Below are 13,382 nucleotides of genomic sequence, written 5' to 3'. Positions count from 1 at the left end.
CGATGCAACTATTTTCATTAACTATATTGATATTTATACAAGAGACAAAACTGTATATTTTGTTGTTTCTTTTTTTTTTTCTTTTTTTTAACAGAAAGTGGTTACTGTTCATGCCATATCAGCAAAAGCATTTTGATGTGGCTATTTCTTACAACAAAAATACATCTTAAAATTTGTTTTGAGTGAAGAAGTTTGGAGATTTTTAAACATTGATTCCTTTTTTAAGCATTAGTTATGATTTTTTTTAGCATTAATTACATATCAATAATAATGAATATGATACTGCCTAACAAAAAGGAATCACTCTCCAAACAAAACTCATAAATTGCCTTAAAAAATAGGAATCACTCTCCTAACAAAACTTACAAATAGAGTAACTACAAATTTAAAATCTATTTAACATTTTTAACCTCGTTTATATGGAAGGTAAAACTTAAAATGTGGCCCAAAAAAGGTAAAATGAAAAAAGTTTCAAATTAAATACTAAGCTATACGTATAGGACTCCAAATTTGATGTGGGAGCAGCTACCCCATTGTCCCATGCTCAATCCACCTCTGGCTAGGCTTAAGACAAGAAGTTATAACCAGGTGATCATTCTATTGGTCAAGTTTCGACAACGATCCTTTTGTAGTTTCACCTACGAAAATTTGTTACGACTTTTTTTTCCTCTAAATAATAAAGTTCAGTGGATTTCTCACGACATCATGGGAAGCAAACCACCCACATTACCTCCATCCAAACACTTTATCGAACCATTCAATCGGTAAAAGTGATGGGCTGTATGTACAAAGGGCATGGACATAGTCAATGCGAGCTGATGACTCACGCTTACTAGAAATTCCTTGTTGAATACCAAAAATTACAATGATCTATCCCCATGACTATAAAATTTCAAAATGTTATAACTAAACCCTTCAAACTAATTTTGGAACTCCACGTGACTTTTCTTAACAAGATTGATTATGGACAGAAGTGATACTACAGATATTGTGTAGTTATTAAGTAATTTATCAAATTTATACGTGTTATTATTTAATTGGTTAATATATTTATATAACCTAGATTTGAATAAGTCAAATCCTTCAAGAGACAAATATAACTAAATATAAACCAATCAAATTTGACATATATATACTTAGTAGATAATTTAATAGAGTAAATGGTGCCTCTTGTATTATTTTTAGTACAAACTAACCACATTTAACATTCTAATAACAGTTGCACGCTAACAATATAGCTAACAAGCAAGGTCAGCCTTGGAATTTAGGAGCCTTAGGCCAACTTTATAGTCACATATTTTCTGTTACCAATTTACGTTGATTAAAATGAAAAGGAAAATAGAAATGCTCAATTGAAACAATTAAAATTAGGATTTTTTTTATAGTGATATCCAAATTTTTAGATATTTTTTAAATTGCATCTCGAAATTCACATTCGCCATTTATACTTTTAAATTTACAAGTTTTTTGCATCAATATCCCCAAGTGTAATTCTATCCACTTTGTGACGTTAAATGTCATGTGAATGTATGACATATGCTATATTAAAATAAGAATATTTTCAAAAGATCAAGTCATTTGGCACCATAATAGGGGGTGAAATGCACTAATGCTGCCCAAACTTTAATTATTTTTGTACTAATACCCCAAACTTTCTTACTTTTTCATTAAGACCTCCAATTTTAAGTAATTTTGCACTAATATGTTCAAAATTTTAAAATTATTGTAATAATATTTTCTTAAACATTACAACAAAATCAAATGAATTGATCTTTCAAAAATACCTTTTTATTCTAAAAAAACATATGTTATTTATGTGATATTTAATACCACAAAATAGACAAAATCATATTTAAAAGGATACTAATGCAAAAAAAAATATATAAATTTAGGGAGCATAAATGATAAATGTGAAATTCCAAATCATTTATAAAAAATCCTGAATTCAAAGTATCACTATAAAAAAGTCCTTTCGATATTTCAAACCTATTATATTCCAATCGTGGCTCAAATTGAGTCATCCTTACTTGACAACCTTACACTTTTAAAACATCTCCATTTTGTACATATTCATACAAAGCATGTATTGTTTTTAGTTTCATATATAATTATATATATAGGATTTAGTATTAATTATAAAAATGATATTTCATAAACTATGTGAAAAAATTATTGTAAATAATAAAAAATACAAAATACAAAACAAGATTAGATTCTAGGAAAAAGTGAAAGTCTGAAAGAGACTTATGTGCTGTATATATCATGAAATAAACATTTATTACACTAGAATAATACCTTTATTGAAGGAAAAAAAATGTAATTAAAAACTACTTAAAATATATATTTTTGAGGTCTAATCAAAAGTGGGGCCTGACGTCATTGCATATCAAGGTCAAAGTCAAGGTCAGCTCTAACGAGCTTCTGGCAGACTTTTAACAACAAACTAACGTGGCAACAAATTCATTACAAACATATGCTGATTTGCTTCGATGCTGATGTAGCCAAAACTTTATTATCTGTTTTTAATGAAAATGTTAAAGCATCGTCTAATGTATCGATATATTTACTAAAAACACACGTTTTGATGGATTAATTTATTAATGTAAAGATAAATAAATTTTTAAATAGATAAAAATTAATAAATATAAATCAATTAAACAATATCATGTTTATTTTTAGTATTATATATTAAGTAAAACAGATGATATTTGTAATATTTTTTTTTCTTTTAATATCTCCAATAACCTACCTCATCATCAATATGGTTTATTATCATTAGTAACTAATATAAATAAAACATATTCTTATATAGATATGTATATATTTATATACAGTCCGTTTATGATGTAGACGGTTCTCATGCGGATCACAATACTGATAACGGTTTTTCATAGTATTGGTGACGATTTTTTAAAAAACCATTGTTAATACTATGAAAAACCGTCACTAATACTGCAATCCTCATGCAGACCGTCCTCACCATAGAATTTCCATATATATATATATATATATTATATTTTCTCTTTTTTGGTGAACTGAATTAAAAACAAAAATAAAAATCAATTGACTATCTAACAGCCGTTTCGACTGAGCCTACTTCCTCATGGAGATCCGGAATGACTATAAAAGTCAACTTTTTCAGTTACAGTATGTATGTTGACCAGTTTGAATACGGAACCCACATGGTGACGAAAACCATATTAAATATATATATAAGATTAAAAGAATATATTCTTACCAAAAGTAATTAATAAAATAAGCTATTTTTCCCACATAGAATTAAAAAATTGAATAAAAAAAGAGCCATTTTAGTCAAATTAATCCTTTTATCTATCCATTACATGCATCAGGGTTCTCATCACTTTCTACACGATTTTTCAGCCACTAGTTCCTTCATCTACTAGTCTATAAATAAATCCTTTTTCTTCCACACCACCCTCAGTTTCTTAGAGTCCTCCATTAATGGCAATTGACATGGGGGAGACTTTGAACATAACACCAGTAGCATCATCAACCTTTATTTTTTCTTTGTTTTTGCTCCCACCTCAAGAATGCTATTCCCACGAATACTCTTCATTATTACCCACCCAAAGCCTCATTTCCTTTGCAATCTTCTTCGTTTTCTTTGTCACCTTTCTTGTCATCAAAACCAAGCTCATGATCAATATCTTTACCAAAAACAAGAGACTCCCTTCTCTTCCTCCAGGTTCTTCTCCATGGCCTATCATCGGAAGTGTCCCCGAAATGTGAAGGGACAGACCGGCATACCGGTGGATTCACCGTGTCATGGAAGAACTCGATACCGATATCGCTTGCTTTCGATTAGGAAAAGCCAATGTCATCGCTGTCAAGTCACTGGAAATCGCCAGAGAATTCTTGAAGAAGCATGATGCAGTTTTCGCCTCGGGACCTATAACCATCAACAGTGGTATTTTCAGCTATGGGTTTTTAGCCAAAGTAGTAACACCAATTGGAAACCGGTGGAAGAAGATGAGAAGGGTTTTGGTTCATGATGTATTCAACCATTCCAAATTGAAGTGGCTGCTCCAGAAACGGAACGAAGAAGCCGATAACCTCGTTCGCTACGTCTACAACCTTTGCTCCAATGGAGGACCTGCAGGGCAAGTGATTAATGTGAGAACTGTAGCACAGCATTACACAGCAAGCATGATGAGAAGAATGATGTTCAACAAAAGGTTTTATGGGAAAGGGAGTGAAGATGGAGGACCTGGTGTTGAAGAGCAAGAGCATGTTTCTGCACTTTTTACCGTGCTTTCCTACATGTATGCTTTCACTGTAGCTGATTATCTTCCATGGTTGAGGTTTTTTGATTTTGGTGGACATGAAAAGAAGGTGAGAAAAGCTATGGAGGTGTTGAAGAAATACCAAGAGGCCATAGTGAATGAGAGAGTACAACAATGGAGGGAGGAGAAGAAGATGGAGGTTGAGGATCTTCTTGATGTTTTTATTGCACTCAAAGATTAAAACGGAAATCCCTTATTGTCTGATGACGAAATCAACGCACAAATTACGGTTGGAATATCATCTTCTTCTTCTTTTAATTTCAATCATCCATTTTCTATTATCATGCATGCATATACACATGAAAAATCTCTTATGTAGCATGTTTATTTGTTTATTTATATATAGTAAGCGCCACTGTTACGAACTTGCATGCTCACTATGTTTCGGGCATAGCCAATCTCTCTATACCGAAACCTTAATTTATAACAATATCTTCATGCTAAGAAATTGATCTGCTGCCTATAATATAATGATTATGCTAGTTCACTGTAACAAAATTATAACAAATACAATCACATTTTGCATGATAGGGAATATATTTTATATATATATTTATATATATATATATATATATATATATGTCTCATTCAAGGAGGTTTTTATTTTGCCATTTTGAAAAATGTATATATATTTGGTCATATTTTTGGAAAATTTATGTGCTCAATAATATACAAAACTTGCATAGTATTGAAAGAACTATATATATATATATATATATGTTTAAAAATAACTACTCAATGATATAAGAAAACAGTGTTTTGAAGTAAGGAAATATCTAAGACGAAGATTGTGTTGGGTCCTGAGGACCAGGATGGCTGAAGATCAAAACCTAAATGTGTCAAGGGTTGATCATCGAAGCCAGGACAATAACGATGAAGGAGTTTGAGCCCTGATGTAGCTAACAGCCGCCTTCATAGTCGATTCATTAGGGTCATCACCATCTACCCGGAAGTATCCAGATATAAGAAAACAATAAATTTCCAAATATGTATTAGAAGGGCACACGATGACAACCATTTTTTTTTTCCTTTTTTGTTAATATTTTAATCCTTTTAGACATAATAATAATAATAATAATATTATTATTATTATGATAAGGCATTTTGCAAGCAAAAATGATAAATTTATATTTTATAAGTACTTCCACCTTAATATAATTTTGAGGGTCTGCTCTAATATATATCTTTGTTTTATGCGAAAGCAGGAAATTCTTCAGGCAGCAGTGGACAATCCTGCCAATGCAGCAAAATGGACACTATCGGAAATGCTCAATCGACCCAAACAACCTGAAAAAGCAGCGAAGGAATTAGATAGGGTTGTTGGCAAAGACAGGCTTGTCCAAGAACATGACATTCCCATTCTCCCTTATGTCACTACCTGTTCAAAGGTAGCTCTCCGTCTTCACCCGATTGCCCCATTCAATCTCCCCCATCTCTCCATTTCCAATTGCATTGTGGCCAACTACTTCATCCAAGCGAAGCAGCATATTGCTAAGCAGGTTAGTACTTAACCGGAACCCTAAGGTTTGGAAAGACCTTTTGAGGTTAGACCCGAAACGCCACCTCAAGGAAGGAATTGCTGCTAATCAACAAGTAAGCCTTGCAGAGCCGGAGCTTCGCTTCATTACATTCACCATCGGAAGGCGTAGCTACTTAGGCAATTGGCTTGGGACGACCATGACAGTGATGCTACTGCAAGGCCTCTTCAACGGTTTAGTTGGAACATGCCACCAGGTGTGGAGAAAATTGACCTAACTAAAGCCAACTCACTGCTAAAGGACACTCCTTTTCATGCTCATGCAAAATGTCGTTTGCCTCCAACTATTTATGATACGAACCTAGGACGACCTGCACCTAAACCCGTATTATATTAGCCCGGATCTAATTATGTTCAAGTTCTAATGGTCACCTTGACTCCTAACCAACCTGTGATTAGAAACCATGGTATATAATGAGAATGCCACAATAGGTGATGGAAATCCTATTGATAAGTCAAAACTAAAACACTCATTCACTAATGGTGTTTTAGGTGTTCAAAAGAACAACGAGAAATTCAATCTCACAAAATAAATTCTGAATATTATTAATGGTGTGTTCTTCCTAAAAAACAAGCCCTTTTATAGGCCAAGAGAAAACAAAATAAACCCTAATTACAATAGGTAAAACCGGCCATGCAATTAAGATTCCTAGTATGGCTGAAAGTCTCCTTCTTTCCTAATCTAATTTTGATTAATTAATTCCTTCATTTTGAATTAGGAATTAATTAATTTACAATGAAAATAATAAAATAATAATTTTTCTAAGTTGATTTTTCCAGTAAATAAATAAATAGAAACCAAATAAAAGACTAATTTCCTCAAACAAAAAGTTAAAATCAAATTAGGAAATTAGTTGACTAGTTTGACTACTAAGGTATCTTTGACCAATCTCCAGCTTGTTTGGTCTCCAAATCAGCTTCCATATGCCATTTAGGATGCCAAATATGATTAATAATGATGCCCACACGTACCCTTGATTGGAATAAGTCAAACAAGAAGAAAAGTCAAAGTCAGCGGCTAAACAATACATTTTCGGCCAAATTGCGATGCTGTCTGTAAAAGTCCTTTTTAGATGCTTTTGATTCTGCCTTGGCTGGATTCCATGTCCCCTTAATGATATTCATTGATTTCATGAAGTGTGGAACCATTCCTTGCTGCCCAGAGTTCAAATTTGCACGAAAATAGCTACCTGGGTCCAGATCGGTTTCCACCACTCAGATGCTTAGAATAGGCTTTGTATCTTCGGATATGAACAAACCCTCTTAAGAATGAATTAACCCCTAGATAAAGGCAGCAATGTTGTCCTGAATCTCTTAGCTTGAGCCCTAGTAATTGGCCCGGTCTTCATCCATATCGGATCAGCACCCCAGTGGGTTATCAGTTGTGCAGGCTCGGACGGATTCGCATAATTCCCCTCCTCTTGAAAATGATTTGCCCTCAAATCAAAGTCATCATCTATAGTAAAGGTAGATAAATCAATGACATTAAATGTAGCACTAACATTATACTCACCCGATAAATTAAGCTTGTAGACTTTTGCATTATTCCTCTCCAAGACTAGAAAAGGACCATCCCCACGCGGCATAAGTTTGGGCTTCCTTTGCTTGGGAAATATCTTCTTTCTTAAATGCAACCAAACAAAATCTCCTTGGTCAAATACTATCACAACAAATACTAGAAATGCAAGCTCATTTTGGCAAAAATCACACTTAGTAGTAGCAAACAATATTTCCCAAATTTTCAAATTTCCACTAAGTAAAGTTCTTAACAATATAGATAAAGTTCTACACAATAAAAACATCTTTAAATAAGCATATTTATAAATTATAACCAACATTGATTTCTTATTCAAAATTGCTTTGTTAACATCACCAAAACTTAAATAAAATTTTTATTTTTCTTTTCCTTTCTCTCTTTCCCTTTCTCTCTCTAGGCCACTACACATTCTTCCTCTCTCTTGGGTTTCTCACTATGCCTCTCAGCTTTCTCTATTTTTCTCACTCCACTTTCAGCTATCTCATGATTTTTCCATTCAATTTGTGTTTTAGAATGCTTACTTGGACAGCAAGCTCGGACTTACCTTCTTAGATGGTTGGTGAAGCCGTTACTTCCATATTAACCTTCTCCTTGAGTTTTTGGACCTCCCTCCTTTGTTGTATTTGTAATTGATCTCTATACACTTCCCTGGGAGTTAATGGCTCTAGGTTGACCTTCTTTCCTTTAAATCTAAAAGCAATACAATTTTCTCGACCATAATGAGTAGCATCTTTGTCAAATTGCCATGGTCTACCTAATAGAATATGTTCGACATGCATAGGCACAACATCACACAAAACAACATCCACATATTTATCTATGCTAAATTTTACTTTGGCTTGTTTATTAACTTTCATCTCACCACTATTATTAAGCCATTGTAATCTATACGGTTCTGGATGTTTAATAATTTTTAAGCCTAATTTATCAACCACAATGTTACTAATTACATTTGTACAACATCCACTATCAATAATCGTACTACAAATCTTACCTTGAATTTCACATTGAGTGTGAAAGATGTTCTCTCTTTGAATTTGTTCCTTATCTTTGTACACGGTTAGAACCCTCCTTGTAACTAAACTCAAATTAGCCCTAGATGCCTTGAGAGTTTCGGATTCATCATGCCCATTATCTCCAACTTCTTCACCATCAATTTCGGTTTCAGCAACACTTTTTTCACTTTCGGATTCTAGTTTACCATTACCCTTTAATACCATGATTCTTCTATTCGGACATTGGTTACCGATGTGTCCTCGTCTTTGGCACTTAAAACAAATAATTTCTCTAGATCCCAAAGGTTTAGGATCAGATTTTACCTCATTCTTTAGTGCTTGGACAGATTCAGCTTTGGACTCCCTTTTTGGCCGATTTGAACTTCCTTCTCCAACTTTTAGCTTTGGCTTGTTTTCAAAAGTAGGATTGTTTCTCCAGCCATTTGGATTTGATCTTCCGCTATTGGAAACACCTCCAAACCATAAGCTTACACCCCTCCTCTTGAATTGATGCTCCAATTTAATAGCCACATGCAACATATCCTTCAATTCCACATATTGTTGTAATTCTAGTTGATTGGCTATTTCACGATTCAAACTACTAAGAAACCTTACCATGGTTGCTTCTCTATCTTCATTTATGCTTAATCTCATCATAAGTATCTCCATCTCCTTATAATACCATGGACCTAATTCCTTGAGATAAAGATTGAAGTCTTTGATGCAGCAACCTATGATAATGTGATGGTATGAACTGCTTCCTCATGGCTCCTTTCATTTGTTGTCATGTAGTGATCAAGTCATCACCAACTCTTCTTTTGTTATTTTCCTCATTGGTCCACCATTGGAGTGCATAATGACCAAATTCCATTGTTGCCAATTTCATCTTCTTAGCCTCTGAATGGTTATGGCAATCGAAGATCATCTCCATAGGCTCCTCCCATTCCAAGTAAGCCTCCGGGTCACTTTTCCCCATGAAAGGTGGTATGTTTACCTTGATGTTGCCAAGATCATCATTTACCTCCTCTCTCCTATGCCTCCCACAACCTAGCCTCTCTTGGACAGCAAGTGTTTCATCCATTCCTTCCTCGAAATCATCTCCAAAATATTCCTCTTCAAACTCCTCTCTAGGTCGTCCACGACCTCTTCGACCTTGACCTTGACCTCCATGGTACTCTTGCCTCAAATACGATCCACCATGAGATGTTTCTATTTTGTCCATCCTTTGATTTATTTGGTCAAATTGAGCATTCATCCGCTGCAATTGTTCTAAGACAGCCCTCATGTCCGTTTGCTCACCACTCCCCGATAGCTCGGGAATCACCATGGAATCCTACGGATTCTTCTTCATTAATTCTTAGCGGTGGATCTCCTCTCCTCAACCTTGAATCTGCCATTTTAGTATAAATAGTACAAAATAAAATAAATTCTTATCAAAAATTACTCCCTCATGTGTTTCACTCAATCAAGGTCTTGACACTCGTATTTTCACACTAGTTTCGACTTTTACCCTCTTTTAAGCTCACACACTCTTGCCTTTTTCTTCTCAATAAATTATCTCAAAGTTCTAATTAAAATACCTACAAAACAGCAATTAGATAACAAGTATGATTTAATTTAACTTATCAACAAAACAGTAGCAAAAGCAAGCAATACCGAATGAATTGGCGAAATCTAGTTTTCGGCTTTTCTAGGCAAAATAAGGCAAATTAACAAGGAAAATTTCTGAATTAGCAAGAATTGGACCAGATGGTAAGAGATTAAGGATTCAAAAATAAAATTTAGGAAAAATAATTTCAAATACGAACAAGAATCAATTCGAACAAAATTAAAGAATAGTATTGGTTGTTGTTCTTGTAATTCAAGTTTTGTATCAAATCCTTTAACTAATTTTAATCCAAATAATTTAAGCACCCAAAATTCAAATATCCAGCAATAAAAATAATTCTCCAGCAGCTCTAAATATTGAATAAATAATCAACAAAACAGTAGCTCCAAGAAATTTCCAGCAACAAATTTCAACACCAAATTCAACAAACCGAAATTTTTATTTTTTTATTTGGCTTTTTCTTCTTCTTTTTTTTTTTCACTGAATATTAAATACAACTCCAGTAAAAAAATTAGCAACCAAATTGCAATTCCAATAGCAAAATCTCACCAAACCCGTGGCCTCCAACAACAAAAATACAATGTGCAGTTTTTTTTTTTTTTTTTATTCTGCAAACCCTTTTTTTTTTTTTTTTTTTTTACTCACAGATCATAAACAACTGTAGTAGCAAGGATCAATACCAAAAATTGCAATTCTAAAGCCACAAATTTACCAAACCCGAGACCACTTTTCAAACAAAAACAAATTGCACAAATTTTAGGTTTTAATGAAATATGCTTTCAAAACTCTCTCTTGGATTTTTTTTTTTTTTTAATTTATGAATGCAAATATTTAAGACTAAAACAGCAAAGAAAAAAAATCAAAAAAACCAAAATTAACAAGAACAATGATAAAAAAAACAACCAGCAAACTAGGAAACAAAAAATACTGTAAAACTAGAAAATCTAATTCAACTAGGAATGAATTATTATTTTTTTTTTTTGAAATATATAGAACATGTATGATGATAGAAGCAACCTTAACCTAATGCTAAAATTGTAGAATAACATAAAAACAAATAAAGCAAATAAAGATAGATCAAATCTGAACAAAATTCGGCTTTGATACCAAATGATACGAACCTAGGACGACCTGACCTAAATCTGTATTATATTAGCTCGGATCTAATTATGTTCAAGTTCTAATGGCCACCTTAACCTCTAACCAACCTGTAATTAGAAACCTTGGTATATGATGAGGACGCCACAATAGGTGATGAAAATCCTATTGATAAGTCAAAACTAAAACACTTATTCACTAATGGTGCTTTAGGTATTCAAAAGAATAGAGAGAAATTCAATCTCACAAAATAAATTCTAAATATTATTAATGGTGTGTTCTTCCTAAAAAATAAGCCATTTTATAGGCTAAGAGAAAACAAATAAACCCTAATTACAATAGGTAAAACCGGCCATGCAATGAAAATTCCTAATATGGTCGAAAGTCTCCTCCTTTCCTAATCTAATTTTGATTAATTAATTCCTTCATTTTGAATTAGGAATTAATTAATTTACAATGAAAATAATAAAATAATAACTTTCCTAAGTTGATTTGTCCAGCAAATAAATAAATAGAAATCAAATAAAAGACTAATTTTCTAAAACAAAAAGTCAAAATCAAATTAGGAAACTAGTTGACTAGTTTGACTACTAAGGTATCTTTGACCAATCTCCACCTTGTTTGGGCTCCAAATCAACTTCCATATGCCATTTAGGATGCCAAATATGATTAATAATGATGCCCACATGTACCCTTGATTGGAATAAGTCAAACAAAAAGAAAAATCAAAGCCAGCAGCTAAACAGTACATTTTCGGCCAAATTAAGATCCTGTCTGTACAAGTCCTTTTTAGATGCTTTTGATTTTTCCTTGGCTGGATTACATGTCCTCTTAATGATATTCACTGAGTTTATGAAGTGTTGGAACCATTCTTTGTTACCCGAAGTCCAAATTTGCATGAAAATAGCTATCCGGGTCCCTATCGACTTCCACCACTTGGATGCTTAGAACAAGCTTTGTATATTCGGATATGGACAAGCCCTCTTGAGAATGAATTAACCACTGAATAAAGGCAGCAAGTTTGTCCTCTAAACCTCTTAGCTTGAGCCCTAGTGATCGGTCCGGTCTTCATCAGTATCAGGTCAGCACCCCAGTGGGTTGTCGGTTATATGGACTCGGACGGATTCGCATCAATTTATCCAACTAACTAGTTAAAATTATGTATGATCTCCTAGATTGCTAGCTAGCTAGGAATTAAATAAACCTTTTTTGTTTTGTTATATAAGGATCTATACTATAAACTATATAAACACGTAAATATATAATAATATATATATATATATATATATGAAAATATTGTACTGGAAAATGTCAGGCAATTTATTAATTTTACTTGATTGTCGTGGCTTGAATGTCTCTTCCTCTTTTCTCTTTTCAAGTTATAATATATTTTTTGGCATGATTTCCAAGTTATAATTATATTATGTTATATTATATATGTTGTATGTAGGTTATATAGAAGGCAGAACTATTTAGGCTCAAGTTTCATTTTAGACTTTAATATATACTTTTCTAGCTACATCATTATCTGTAAGTTAATAATTAAAAAAAAATTAATGAAAATCCATTTTGTATGATGGGATATGTACTTATATTCTACTTGAATAAAATATGTGGATATTCCATTAAATAAATAAGTTTATAGATACGAATATTGGGTTCTACTTCACCATTTGACCTTTCTCACCCTTTGACATTTTTTTTCTTTTTTTTTCTTTCCCCTGATACTAGTTTTTGACTTGGAAATCACGAAAACCCATAATTTTCATTTTGTAAACGTCTCTATTTAAATGGAAATCATGTAATCGTGGTTGTTCTTCCATTATTTTCAAGATCAGAATCAACTGTAGATTACCCTGCATTGATGAGCAATGTGGGGCAGGAATTTTGGTAATATCTACTACCAGTGCCAATCAGGAAATTAGCAAAAACAATAAAACGAAGCCGAGAAAAGAGATGCACAGAGATGAAGCCACAAGAGCGAGACCGCTAGAGTTTTAATTTTGGAGGTATGTACTCCTCACCCTTCTGCATTGGGCCCCCTATGTTCCACGTCTTAAGTACATTGAAAATACAAAGAAACTTGGTACCATCTCAAGGTAAACTTCCATCTTAAATTTGGAATGAAAATCAGATTCCCAAAATCCAATTTTATGAGTACGCTCATGCATTTATTATTATTTTTATTATCATTTATATTTTTGGCTTTCCGGAGCATTTGACAAAATATTTGCACTATATCTTCCGTAATTATTTTCCCTCCTGTTAATGACCAGCAAATTCGTAAAAATGAAGCCAATGG

General features: G+C 33.0%; 1 pseudogene; it reads left to right on the top strand.

Moving 5' to 3' along the window:
- The first annotated feature begins 3,657 nt into the window (after positions 1-3,657).
- On the top strand, positions 3,658-12,556 carry LOC107410643 (tryptophan N-monooxygenase CYP79A68-like; annotated as a pseudogene).
- The last annotated feature ends 826 nt before the right edge of the window (positions 12,557-13,382 follow it).

This window comes from Ziziphus jujuba, chromosome 10 (assembly GCF_031755915.1).
Source record: "Ziziphus jujuba cultivar Dongzao chromosome 10, ASM3175591v1".
NCBI lineage: Eukaryota > Viridiplantae > Streptophyta > Magnoliopsida > Rosales > Rhamnaceae > Ziziphus > Ziziphus jujuba.
This window is presented reverse-complemented; position numbering and strand designations above follow the sequence as displayed.